Below are 12,286 nucleotides of genomic sequence, written 5' to 3'. Positions count from 1 at the left end.
TGATAAACCAACAAAATAAAAATAGCATATAAACCTAAGAACCTTGGGGAAATCAGATTTTTTCAAAAGATGATATTAAGAGAAAAACTCTCCTCTATTCAAAGTACTTCTCTATTCAAGTAGAATGTCCTATGGAATTCATGCAAAAGAGCATTTATTGAGCAGCTACTGTGCGCTGTGTACTGAGAATAAAGAGAAAGGAAATAGTCCCTGCACCTCAGAAGGTCACTGTGCAGTGCAGTGGTTTACAGAGTGTAATTTTGCCTACTAAACCCTCTCCTCAAATGCAATTTAAATGGAAACTCAAGATCTAAGCCACTGCTAAGGAGAGCTACTCTGCTTGAGGGGCAAACAAGATGAGAGCCCAGATTCCTGCAGCTCTGCCCTCCAAGAAGCAGCCAGTCACTCCAGACACCATCAGGGAACCCCTAACTATACCAAAGAGCACCATATAATACACTCTAGCCTAGTAAATCAATCAATGGCAATCACATCAAACTCTAGATTAAACTAAAGTCTAGAGCAGTATTCTCCAAGGTGGAATATGCAAAATGATCTACAGGGACATAAGAAGAAAATATTAAAACTCTATTTAAATAGCCTCTTCAAAAGACGCTATTTTGTGAATTTTATTATGTAAATAATTTATTGGTAGCGTAGTTCATACAATTTATAATTACACCTATTATGTTGAAATGTGTGAAACTGGCATTTGTAAGTACAAATGAATAGAATGTTAGCAGTTTCACAGGGTTCGACCTATATGTATAGTTAGAAATTGTGTGCCATTTCATATGGTCAACCTGTATATCAGCATCGCTCAACCTCAGCGCTATTGGCACTTTAGGCCAGACAATCTCTCTTTTGGGAGGATGTCCTATGCATTTAGTATGTTTAGCAGCATCCTTGGCCTCTACCCACTAAATGTCAGTATACACCCTCTCCCCAGCTGTAACAAAATGTCTTGACATTGTCAATTGTTGCCCAGGGGGGCAAAACCATCCCCTTTTGAAAACCACTCCTATATGAGTGCATGTGTTGATTTTTTACTAATGGAATAAATGACTGAAATAGTGTGAACACCACTGGCCTAGAGAACAGAGACGACTGCCATTAACATTTATAATAATGCCATGATGCTAACCCTGTATCAACATTTTCATGAGTTTCACATGTGAGCCATCTGTTAAAGCTAAGACAGGTTCATCATCGCCATGAATGTTATGATCTATCAACCCACTGATGATAACTCATGATAGCACCATGCTATGTACAGAAGGCATGTGCAAAGACCCATGCACAAGTGAATGGTGACACAGCTGCTCTCCCAAGCTAAACTAGGGATAGACCATAAGGGTGAAAGAAAGCCTATCTGTGAAGCACCAAAAACAACAGTCACAGATAGGCCAGCTAGCATGCAGTCATCAGGCCTGGGTATGCTTTTCCCAAGCAAAGGCTTTCAGAAGGCTCTGAACACCAGATCACAAAATGTTCTCAACTGCCTAGTCATAAACACAATGAGAGTCGCAATCAGGAGCCAAAGGACTGTCTTCCCAGATGTACACAATGGAAGAGAATGTTAGTCACAGACTGATCTTTCATGCCACCCCCACACATAAATGGAGGTCTAACCAATACGATTTATTTTTGAAAATTAAGATTGATGAAATATAGGCTCGTGCACATACTCCAGGATATGTACGTAGAAAATACAGTCTAACTGACCTCACTTTTCTCCTATCCAAAGCAAAAATGGTAAAGGTCAAATGTTCACTTATCATGCAGTCTGAAGGCAAATTCATTCTTGAAGAAAAAAACATGCCTTAAAACTTTGATTAAACAGTTTTTGATCACAACTCAGTTCATCTTGGTTCCCAATGGCATATATAAGATAATACAGCAATCAGACATCATCATCATCTGATGAACACCAGCCTTGTTATTTTTTAAACAATTTACAGATATATAAAGACACATGACAGACATTTTTGAAGTACTTATTTAAAAGCCTTAGAATTCATTTTATTTCTCAGGCATTAATATTTTTGGGTATTGAGTGGGAGGAAGTGTGGGAAGGAGGGAATTCTCAAAAGGAACTGAATAAAAGCCAGCATTAAATCGGAGTTGGGATTCCCCCACCCCACCTCCTGCCTCTAAAGGGGAAGGAAACAGAACTTGAGTCACAAGAAAGCTGGCCCCAGGCTCGACCCCTTGGGCAGGCCAATCTTTCCCAGAGTCCTGCCATCCCACCCCGTGCCCCTGACATAGAAGCAACTCGGTGCCCAGGCGGTGGTCTGGTGGGGAGATCTTCAGAAGCTGGTGACTCTAAAGGATATGTCAGGATCTTCCCATTTGAGTTAGGTCATGAAAGCAAGCTCATAAAGAGCTATAAAAATATTCCTTTGTTCTTTTAAAAAAAGAAAAAGAGTTTTTAGCTTCCAAAGTCCCACTTACTAAAGCAGGATTATGACTGTTCTATGTAAGTGAATAATCAAGAAACTTAATTTTAATAACTAACGAACTTACTGTAGGCCTGGCACTGTTTTAAGTACTTTATGTGTGTAAATTCTATTAATTCTCATTTAGAAAAAAAAAAAACTCTACGAGGTAGATGTGATTTTTATCCCCACTTTGTAGATAAGGAAACCAAGGCACAGGGTTTGACACACACAGGGCATCCGCGCATGACTCCCCGAGTAAGCTTCTCCTTCAATCCTGTGCCTCAGAGGCCTCAACTCACTCGGGAACCAGCCCTGCCCCAGGAGCCCTGGGGCCACACAGAGTGGGAGTGCTGCATCTGGGACTGAATCCCCACCGTCTCGGGCACACCACTAAGCTGAAGATGCTAATGAGGGAAAGAACAGGGTGCCGGCATTAACAAGAAGTAAGCTAACTAGCTTCGCTATTTACCAGCTGCAAACCTTAATTTCTCTGAGCCACATGCTAGTTCTGTGTAAAAACAGGATTAATATCTATTGAAGTGTTGCCTTCTAATGACTGAGTTTGAGAATATGTTAGTGAAAAGGCCTGGCCCCCAAGGTGTACACAATAAATATTACTTTCTACTCTTCATTACCCAGTAAAAGTCTTCATTTAATATTGTAATGGCAATTTTTAAAAATTATATTTTATGCTGATCAGGGGTGCCTGGGTGGCTCAGTTGGTCGAGCGACCTACTCTTGGTTTCGGCTCAGGTCGTGATCTCAGGGCTCTGTGCTCTCTCTCCCCCTCACCCTCTGCACCTCCCCACCTTGCGCTCACACTCGCGCACTCTCTCTCAAATAAATAAATCTTTAAAAAATTATATTTTATGCTGATCAAAACTAAACCTGTTGTTTACCTAGAATCAATGGGAATATAATTATTGGACAATGCCAAAGTCATCTCTTCAGGAGCTAATAGAGAGTATAAGGCACTCTGCTCAAACAGGAGGTTTTTGGACTTTGGGTGTCTGCTCTCTGGTTTATTTGTGAACTGCATGACTAGAAACCCAATTATGTCCAACAGGAGGAGACTGTTTAAATAGATTATGGGCAGTCACACAATGAATGCTACACGGCCGCACCAAAGAACCAGGAAGTCCTCCATGTCCTGAAAGGAAAGATTCACACAACATATCAGGTAAGAAAAGCAAGGTACACAGCAATGAATTCTAGCATTTTAATTAAAAAGGAGGTTCAGTCTGTGTACACTTATATATGTATGTCCATATAAACATAAATTATCACTGGAAAGATATGTCATTTACTAGTAATATTAGTTGCTCTGGAGAGGAAAAATCAGTGGCTGTGGACCGAAAGAGAGACACTTCACTATACATCCTTTTATACTTAAAAATTATTTTATTTATGTGAATATACTTCTATTTCAAAAACTAAAAAAAAAAAATTACAATAAATAAAAGATGTGGAGGAGACTGCCACAACTTATAGTGAGCTCACGTAAGTAAAGTATGACACCTATCTGGGATCTGGACGTCTGTGTTACGCATTCTAGACTGGTGCTGAGGGCCAAGAACCAGCATCATTTGAATATCAGTCAGGAAAGCAAATTCTAGGTCTCATCCCAGATCTACTGAAGAGGAATCTCTGGGAGTGGGCCCAGGGATCTGGTTAAAGAAGTTCTCCAGGTGATTCTAACGCCCACTCAGAAGCCCGGGGGCCACAGCAGTAATTCACAATCACTTTGCAGACCTTCTGTTTGTTGAAAACAGGCTCCCAGGCCCCAGCTTAGACTGAATTAAAATATCCTGGATGAAACACAAGAATGTGTATTGTTTAACAGCCTGAATCTGAAACGCAGCCAGAGTTTGAGAATCACTTCCTAAAACCGAAGTCTGCTGTGATCAATCCAAATGCTTTCCCGAGATTAATTTGCACACATCAGACTAAAGAGACCCAGCCCCATGCCTATTTCTCACAGTTAAGTGTATGTATGGAAATAATTCTTGTTGTACAATGGATCCCAAACTTCAGTGCACATCAGAATGACCTGGACAGCTTGTTAAAACACATATTGCATTATCCCAACTGCAGAGGTTTGCGTTCGGCAGAACGGGGGAGAGGGACTGATAATTTGCATGTCTAACAAGTTCCAGGTGATATTGCTACTGATGCTGTTGGTCTGAGCCCGCTCGGAACCACTTCTCTCTCTAGTCCACCGGTTCTCAGCCAGGGTGCCACATGCCCTTTCTAAGCATGCTCCCAAATATGGTCCCTATGTACAATAATTTTTGCACTCAATGAAGATGCAAAATTTGATGGGAATAAGTGTGAGACTGAACTTTGAGTTGAGCAGGGTGTGCTGTGCAATGCTGGGTAGGGAACACTTGGTAATAAGAGGCAGAGCTAAATGTTTATCAGGTACCCTCAGGAGTATCTACGAAAGCCTGGTAAGGGCTACAAACAGGTCTTATCCAGCAGAAAAGTCATAAAATAGAGTATAACATGTAGGAATGTAATGAAATCTTAAGATGTTTCTCCAGCATTTCTTGTATGTGGAACCGATCCTTGAACTTTAAAGGCTGACAACCACTGTTCCCATCAGCAGTCTATCCTGACAAGCTGGCTGCCCAATCTGAACAGGGCTATGCAATGAAATGCAGATGGCGCCAGGCCCTGGGTCATACAGTGGCTTCCGGGTTGCATAAATGATGGAGTGACTAAGATCAATAGAATTTACTAAGACTCACAATTTTAGAGCTGGACTGTATCTGTGCGGTCCAAGAAAATCCCACCATGGTCCAGTTGAGGAATCTATGGAACTGCAGCAGGTGAAGTGTTTGGCCACTCTCCAGGGGTCGGTGAGAGCCCATTTCCCCTCCAGGGTGGGGGCTCCATGCTCTCTACGCTGGGCTCTTCTGCATGGGGTTCTTTTTTTCTCCTTGCCTAATCCACAAAAAACCCTCTCAGACATGTCGATAAGGGCTTTTCAGGAACAAAAGATAAAGTTAGAGCATATTACAGCTTAGAAGCATCGCAGAGGTGGAGTTAAGAAGACATTTCTGGGGGCGCCTGGGTGGTTCAGTTGGTTGGGCGACTGCCATCAGCTTGGGTCGTGATCCTGGAGTCCTGGGATCGAGTCCCACATCGGGTTCCCTGCTCGGCCGGGAATCTGCTTCTCCCTTTGACTCTACCCCCCTCTTGTGCTCTCTCTCACTCTCTCTCTCAAATAAATAAATAAAATCTCAAAAAAAAATTAAAAAAAGAAGACATTTCTGTGGGTTTGGGGGGAAGTATCTGTGATGTTGGAAAGAACAACAAGAGTGGGAGATGAGGGGGAGGACAAAGTGCAATGCAAAATGGAACTCATTTCTGACCCCACTATTTGTAATGCAAGTTATTTTTGTCATGAGCTGGCTAAATTAGGCTTAGAAATGGTCGTTTTATGTTCCAAAGGTAAATTTATAATGTAAAAAGATTAACTGGTGGAAGAGAAAAAGAGGAGCGATTGCTCTCGAGTCCCTTTACACTATTCTACTTTATCTAATTGCAAAGACTTAATTAAAAAGCCATTCTACCACCTAAATACCTTCATACAATATGGTAACACTGGATATATGAAAATATTTAATAAGAAATTAAGGAGTTTTGTTTCTATTATTGTATTTCAAGCCTCATTCAAGTTGGTTTCTTTCCTGCCCTGACACGCCTGAGGTTTTGCCACAAACCTATCACCACGGAAGTGATTCTCAGGAAAGCCATCCTAGAATCTCTAGCTGGTGCTAAGAATCACTACTCCACTATTACCAAAGAGTAACAATTACACTACAGTGCTGATACATATCATTAGAAGAGCAGGAGACATCTGTCGCTCCCCAAAGTCATGAATCCCTCCCAAATATAATTTCCACATGTGTAAGCAACAGAGAATACAGGACAATGTAGGTACAATGGGCAGTAGACCCTGAGTGGATGGATGAACTTGCTCACTAAGTCACTTGCTTCTGCACCCCAGACTTCTAGAACCCTGCACACATCCATGTCTCAGCAAAATTACAGATTACTCTGGATCACTTGGGAAATACTGGGACTGTGCTGTTAAATTTGCAAAGGTCAAAGGTCAACTATACAATAACAAAAGATAAGTGAGTGTTCTAAATTGCAGTAACAAGTCAAAGTCTTTAAGATATATATCTTTTTACTACTTGAAACTGGTTCAAAGAGTCCTATGTATAAATTATAGAAGCACTCAAGAAAAATAATACATCTCATTACAGTACATTAGGGCATTAAATTTACAACAACCTAAATTTCCTCTAGTGTATATACAAAGTTTCCATTTCTCAGAAGCTTATCAGTTCTACCTGAGAGTGTGATTATTAAAAAAATTCTAAATTAGAGCTATTAGCATATATGAGAAAACTGTAATTAGTCTGGAATCGCAGCCATAAGCCAGCTGTAACAGTTAAAATTACGACTCCATATCTTCAAGTAGGGGGGGAATGCGTGTGTCAGTACTGCAATTGGTGAACTCCAGGCTTGTGACGAAAGTCCCAAGGCTGTAGGATGGAAAAATACTTCCCTAGCCTTTCAGCAAGGAACAAACTCACAGCAGGATCGACCAGTGCCAATCAACCTGCACTGTTAAGCCTCACAGACCCTCAGAACCAAACCCCACTTCCATCACAGCTGGGAAAATAGCCACCCAACCGCTGGAGGCTGGCTGTGCGCACAGTGGCGAGGGCTCTAGGGCTGCAATCCTGAGACATGTTCTCTTTTTTGTCCAATCGCTGAGCATTACCACTAGGATAGGCTGGTGACCTGACACCACTGCATCTGTAGTTTTAAAAACAACAAAACTTTTATTGGGCTCTGATTTTGCAGTTATGTCATCAATCAGTATCAGTGGGCTTTTAGATTTAGCCCAGATATTAAATTAATGTACTATGTGAGCCAAATCCAGACTGGGAAATTCCTTACTTTTCATCCATCTAGTTTCTTAGCAGTAGAAGAAAATAAGGTCATTTGAAATTTCTGATTCGGTGATGTCCAGACAAATTAGTCCTCTCTGAGTACAGGATCCCCTTACTTCAGAAGACTCTGAAAGCCTCTTTATCTGAGGAGACCATCTTTATTTCCCCTTTGAATCATGGGTTGCAAATACTCATTAGCTCTATGTAGTGAAATAATATGACAAGAATGCCTACTGTTATAAGTAAGAAAACTATGTATCCTCCACATTACTTAGCAATAAAGACAAGGAGCTGTGATCTCTTGGCTTAACACTGATCTTCAGGACTGAGTGGGGTCTTCTACTCTAGACCATGCATTCTCAATGGCGTGATATTGTCCCCCACAAAAAAAATACTGGTTCTTGTGGATGAAGGGCAGGGGGTGGGGAGAGGTAAAACAACCTGAGACATTACACGTTATTTATATATATTAAGCACAGATAGAAATATAGTATATAAAAAGTATATGGAGATATGCAGTATATCATATTAAAATTTCATTGAGGGGATTATTTTTAAAAAGTCCAAGGCACTCCTTAGGTGGGAAATAATGCTTGAGAAACAATGCTCTAGATATTGGCAAAGCAACTGCTTGAAGCCTCCAACCAAAACAATCACAATTATTATTCTGGAAATAACAATTCAATGTTTTAAATTCAAGCTTTCAGTGACAATCAAATAATTTTCTTTTTGAGGATAATCACTGTAAATTGCAATAAAGCAGGAAAGAATTCTATATGGTTACAAATATTTTTACAAAATGCTGTGATCTCATTGGAAATGACTAAAAACTACTTCTAACAAGTTGATCATACCATTTTTCAGGAATTCATATTTCTCTTATTAAGCCTATAGTAAAATAGATATAATATCTTCCATCAAAATCCTAACCAAATAATTTTATAATTGTTGATGAAAACTTAACAATCTTATTTCAAAGATGTAACAACTTGCATCCCTTTTGTTAGACTCCAGAAAGCTTGTTTTGCAGAATAATGTACAAATTTCAAAAGCATGCATAACAAATTAACAAGCAGTGTACTGTTACAATGATGTAATAGCAAAAAATGAGACAAATGCCACCTGCAATTCATCCACTTTTCCCCAAAAAATTTCAAATAGAATTCTACAAGCTAAACATAAAAACGCTTTCCTCATTTTTTCTCTTTTAAATTTAAATTCAATTAATGCATCTGATACTTTCCTCATTTAAAAAAATTAGTAATCCAGTAAATTTCTAAAACATTTCACATTCAAGGAGAGGCATTCTTTTCTAAAAATCCTGAAATAAATGTAAAATAAGTTTATGCATAAAATTTTTCCTGGGATCTTCTCATGTCACTTCAAAAAAGATGAATTTTTAAACAATAAAAAAATGGTCACTTCTGCCATTAAAAGGAAGGGTCAGCAAGAATCTTCCAACCAGTAAACTGTGGGTCAGTTGGTAACAAAGATTTCCACCACTGAATCTGTCTCATCTCTAATGAGAAGTCATGTCTCCTTTCTTCCAGTTCCTTGTTCTTGAAGTAACAGTGCATCCAAGAATTAAAGAGCCAAGAAGACAGGTCTGCTGGCCATAAAAACTTTTAATTTGATTTATGCAAGAATAAATCATGCTCACAAAAGAGACTGGCACTTTTCTAAATTAAAGTAATCCCAATAATTACAATCAAAGTTCTTCAGTTGACTGAAACAAAGCCAGCAGCAGCATTAACCTTAATGTCTGCTTCAGTGAGGGCCAGAAAATGCTATTGTTGACATTAAGCTTCAAAAATAATTATACGGAGAAAATAATGGCACACAAAAATATCATATTGGTGAAAGGGCTTAGAAGAAATGAAAATCTGGGGAAAGGATTTTAAATTCCATAACCAACTAAGTCTGAATTTTGTTTTCATTAGGCAACTATCATTTTGTAGAATGAAAACAGTTATCTTATTTTCTGAAATGGCACTGTTATAGCTATTTAGTTTTTTAATGGTTGATATAAGATTTGGAGAAAAAATTAAAAAGGGATGTGGTAAACATTTCAGCCATTTAGTGTGATGTAAATCTAGTTTTAGATTTTCCATGTATCTTTTGAACATACTATTTTAAGATTATGATACAAAAATGCTTTTAAAGAGAACAATGGAGATCATTTTCAGTTGAGAACCTCAACGTGCTGCATGGGTCTCTCACACACAGAAAACAGAGGAAGTGATGGTGCGGAGTTAACACTTCTACTGCACAGACCACCAGATTCATCAGTCATTCTTCATATACATTGCTGTAGTATATTCATAATACCCCAAGCCACTGAAAAGTTTGCTTTTGAAAATTTCAGAAGAAAATGGAGATTAGTAGATGCTATGGAAATGAAGTGTACTTACAACTTTTTGTATTACGAAAATAGAGTATTGCTCAAGTGGAATAAATATTATTAAGCAGCCTTATTTCACAGAAATAAAATATTTTGTATTTGATTTTCAAAAATATGATGAAAGTGTCATCATATTAGCCATATGATATACCTCAAATAAGATCTGAATTTTAAGTCATACTTCCCCCCATCATGGAACAAACAAGGTGACATTTCATTGTCTTTTGTGTCACCATTTCAGTTGTGTACAATGACTAAGATGCCCCTATAATGTGTGATTCATGATGACTCATTCTTATATGGGAATAAAGGGAAAATATATTAGCCTAATGAATAAATTCTAAACTTTTTTTAAAAAATAACAGTAAGGAATCAGAGCACATCAAAAATACTTTTGGTTAAACATCACTTCACTTTGAGCAGGGGAAGTGTGGTCATACTTAATTTTGTGTTATTCTTTAACCATGAGGCCATGGTTCACCAGTCATGATCTCCTATTTGGGTTAGGTCATGTGTCCTTGGATGGTTGTTTTTTAGAAGTAGAGTAGATATTTCAGAATTATGGTTGAAATTGAATAAGGTAAAGAAAAGGAACCAGTGGTAAACAAGAATAACCGGTAAGGGGAAGTTTACTCCATAGAATTCCAAATTAAAACAACTTCTTAAATGCCACTTAAGAAAAGTCTTGTACGCTAGGTGTATCCTGTAGGCTAGGATACAAGATTCTTAATGGCCAGCAGCTCACACTTACGAGTCTGTCAGCAGCTTTTATGCCACCGTACATTATCTTTTGTTTCCTTGGAAGAGGAAACTATTATGCATGTTCATTCCCCATGCCTAAAATCCCCCCATTCTGGCCCCTGGATTGCCTCTGAAAAGTTGACATCTTCATCAGCCTTTTCCTTAATCACTCTGCTTGGCAGTGTATTCAATTATTCGGTTACTCATTTATTTGGTCATTTCTACATGGTCTATCCAGGAAATCCGCTAGACACTGCACCAAATACAAAGAAGGAATGGTCATATACATTTAACATACAATGTAATTCTGCAGTTAGTTTTCTTTTTTTTTTAAGATTTTATTTATTTATTTGAGAGAGAGAGAATGAGAGATAGCACAAGAGGGAAGAAGGTCAGAGGGAGAAGCAGACTCCCTGCTGTGGGACTTGATCCCAAGACTCCAGGATCATGACCTGAGCTGAAGGCAGTTGCTTAACCAACTGAGCCACCCAGGCGCCCCTGCAGTTAAGTTTTCAAATGTAACTTTTCCTTCTACATTTAAAACTTCCAAAGGCAGGGACACTTTCCTCCTACACAGAAAGTAGTAAATATACATTTACTGCTGGATGGGACACACACCAATGAACTACCTTTACACTTTCTCAGAAGTGGCATGTTTAAAATTATAATCTCTGTTACAGTCCCTGAAAAAACAATTTCTAATAGAATTATTTGGCATATACATTTCAATTCAGTGTTTATTTTTGGTTTTATACATTTGACTGATTCAAGTTGTATCCATAAAGTTCCTTATACACAGCACACAGTAGTCTGTTGACAGCAAGCAAAGCTAAATGAAGGAGAATGCCAGTATCACAGCATTTTTCTTTGGTAATATGTCTTCAGAGATCCATAAACAAGAGAAGCATAAAATAGGCCATCAATACAAACAAGAAACTAACACTCTGCAACTGAAATGTTGCAATTATATTGACACGATATTAAAATACAAATTTATGAAAATACGACTTACAATTAGAAATTTCATGTATATAAAATGATTCCACAGGAATTTTTATTTTAAAAAGATATATAATGCCATTTTTTTTTTTTTTTTTGAGAGCGATAACGAGAGAGCACACCGAGGGAGAGAGAGAAGCAGACTCCCCGCTGAGCAGAGAGCCTGATGTGAGGCTCGATCCCAGGACCCTGGGATCATGACCTGAGCTGAAAGCAGACACTTAACCGACTGAGCCCCCCAAGTGCCCCCACTGATTTTTTTTACATGGTTCCTTGCTTTACCTTATTAACAAATAAATAGCACCTTTGAGTCTGAACTAAAAACTCCTTGTTAACTCCACATAATTAATTCTAAAAGCTAGGAATTACTGATGAGATTAACGCTAGTATAGGAATCAGGAGACCTGGGTTCTAAAATAAGATCCCTTATCTACTAGGTGTTCATTTTTGAACAAAGTGTGCAATCCTCCAGCATCTCAATAATGCTACTACCAAACAAAATGATACCTGACTTTCTCATCCGGTCCAAGAAACCATCTAGCAAACCGTATTTAAAACAGGAGGTACGAAATACATAGTTCTTTCAAATAAGAAAAGTAGTCAAGAGAAGCAGAAATGAACAATTTTGCTAGCCACTAAAAATCCCCAAGGCACAGCCTCTGCAAGATATAGGAACATCTTCTAGGTCTCTCCATCTGTGTCTTTATTCAACATATATTTATTGAGTGCCC

General features: G+C 38.6%; 1 protein-coding gene across 2 annotated transcripts in view; it reads right to left on the bottom strand.

Moving 5' to 3' along the window:
• ANK3 (ankyrin 3) overlaps positions 1-12,286 on the bottom strand; it is a 681,670-nt gene that overhangs the window by 480,892 nt on the left and 188,492 nt on the right. The window lies entirely within an intron of this gene.

Source organism: Callorhinus ursinus, unplaced genomic scaffold, assembly GCF_003265705.2.
Source record: "Callorhinus ursinus isolate GAN/ISIS: 27379988/994484 unplaced genomic scaffold, GSC_fseal_2.0 scaffold69, whole genome shotgun sequence".
Lineage (NCBI taxonomy): Eukaryota > Metazoa > Chordata > Mammalia > Carnivora > Otariidae > Callorhinus > Callorhinus ursinus.
This window is presented reverse-complemented; position numbering and strand designations above follow the sequence as displayed.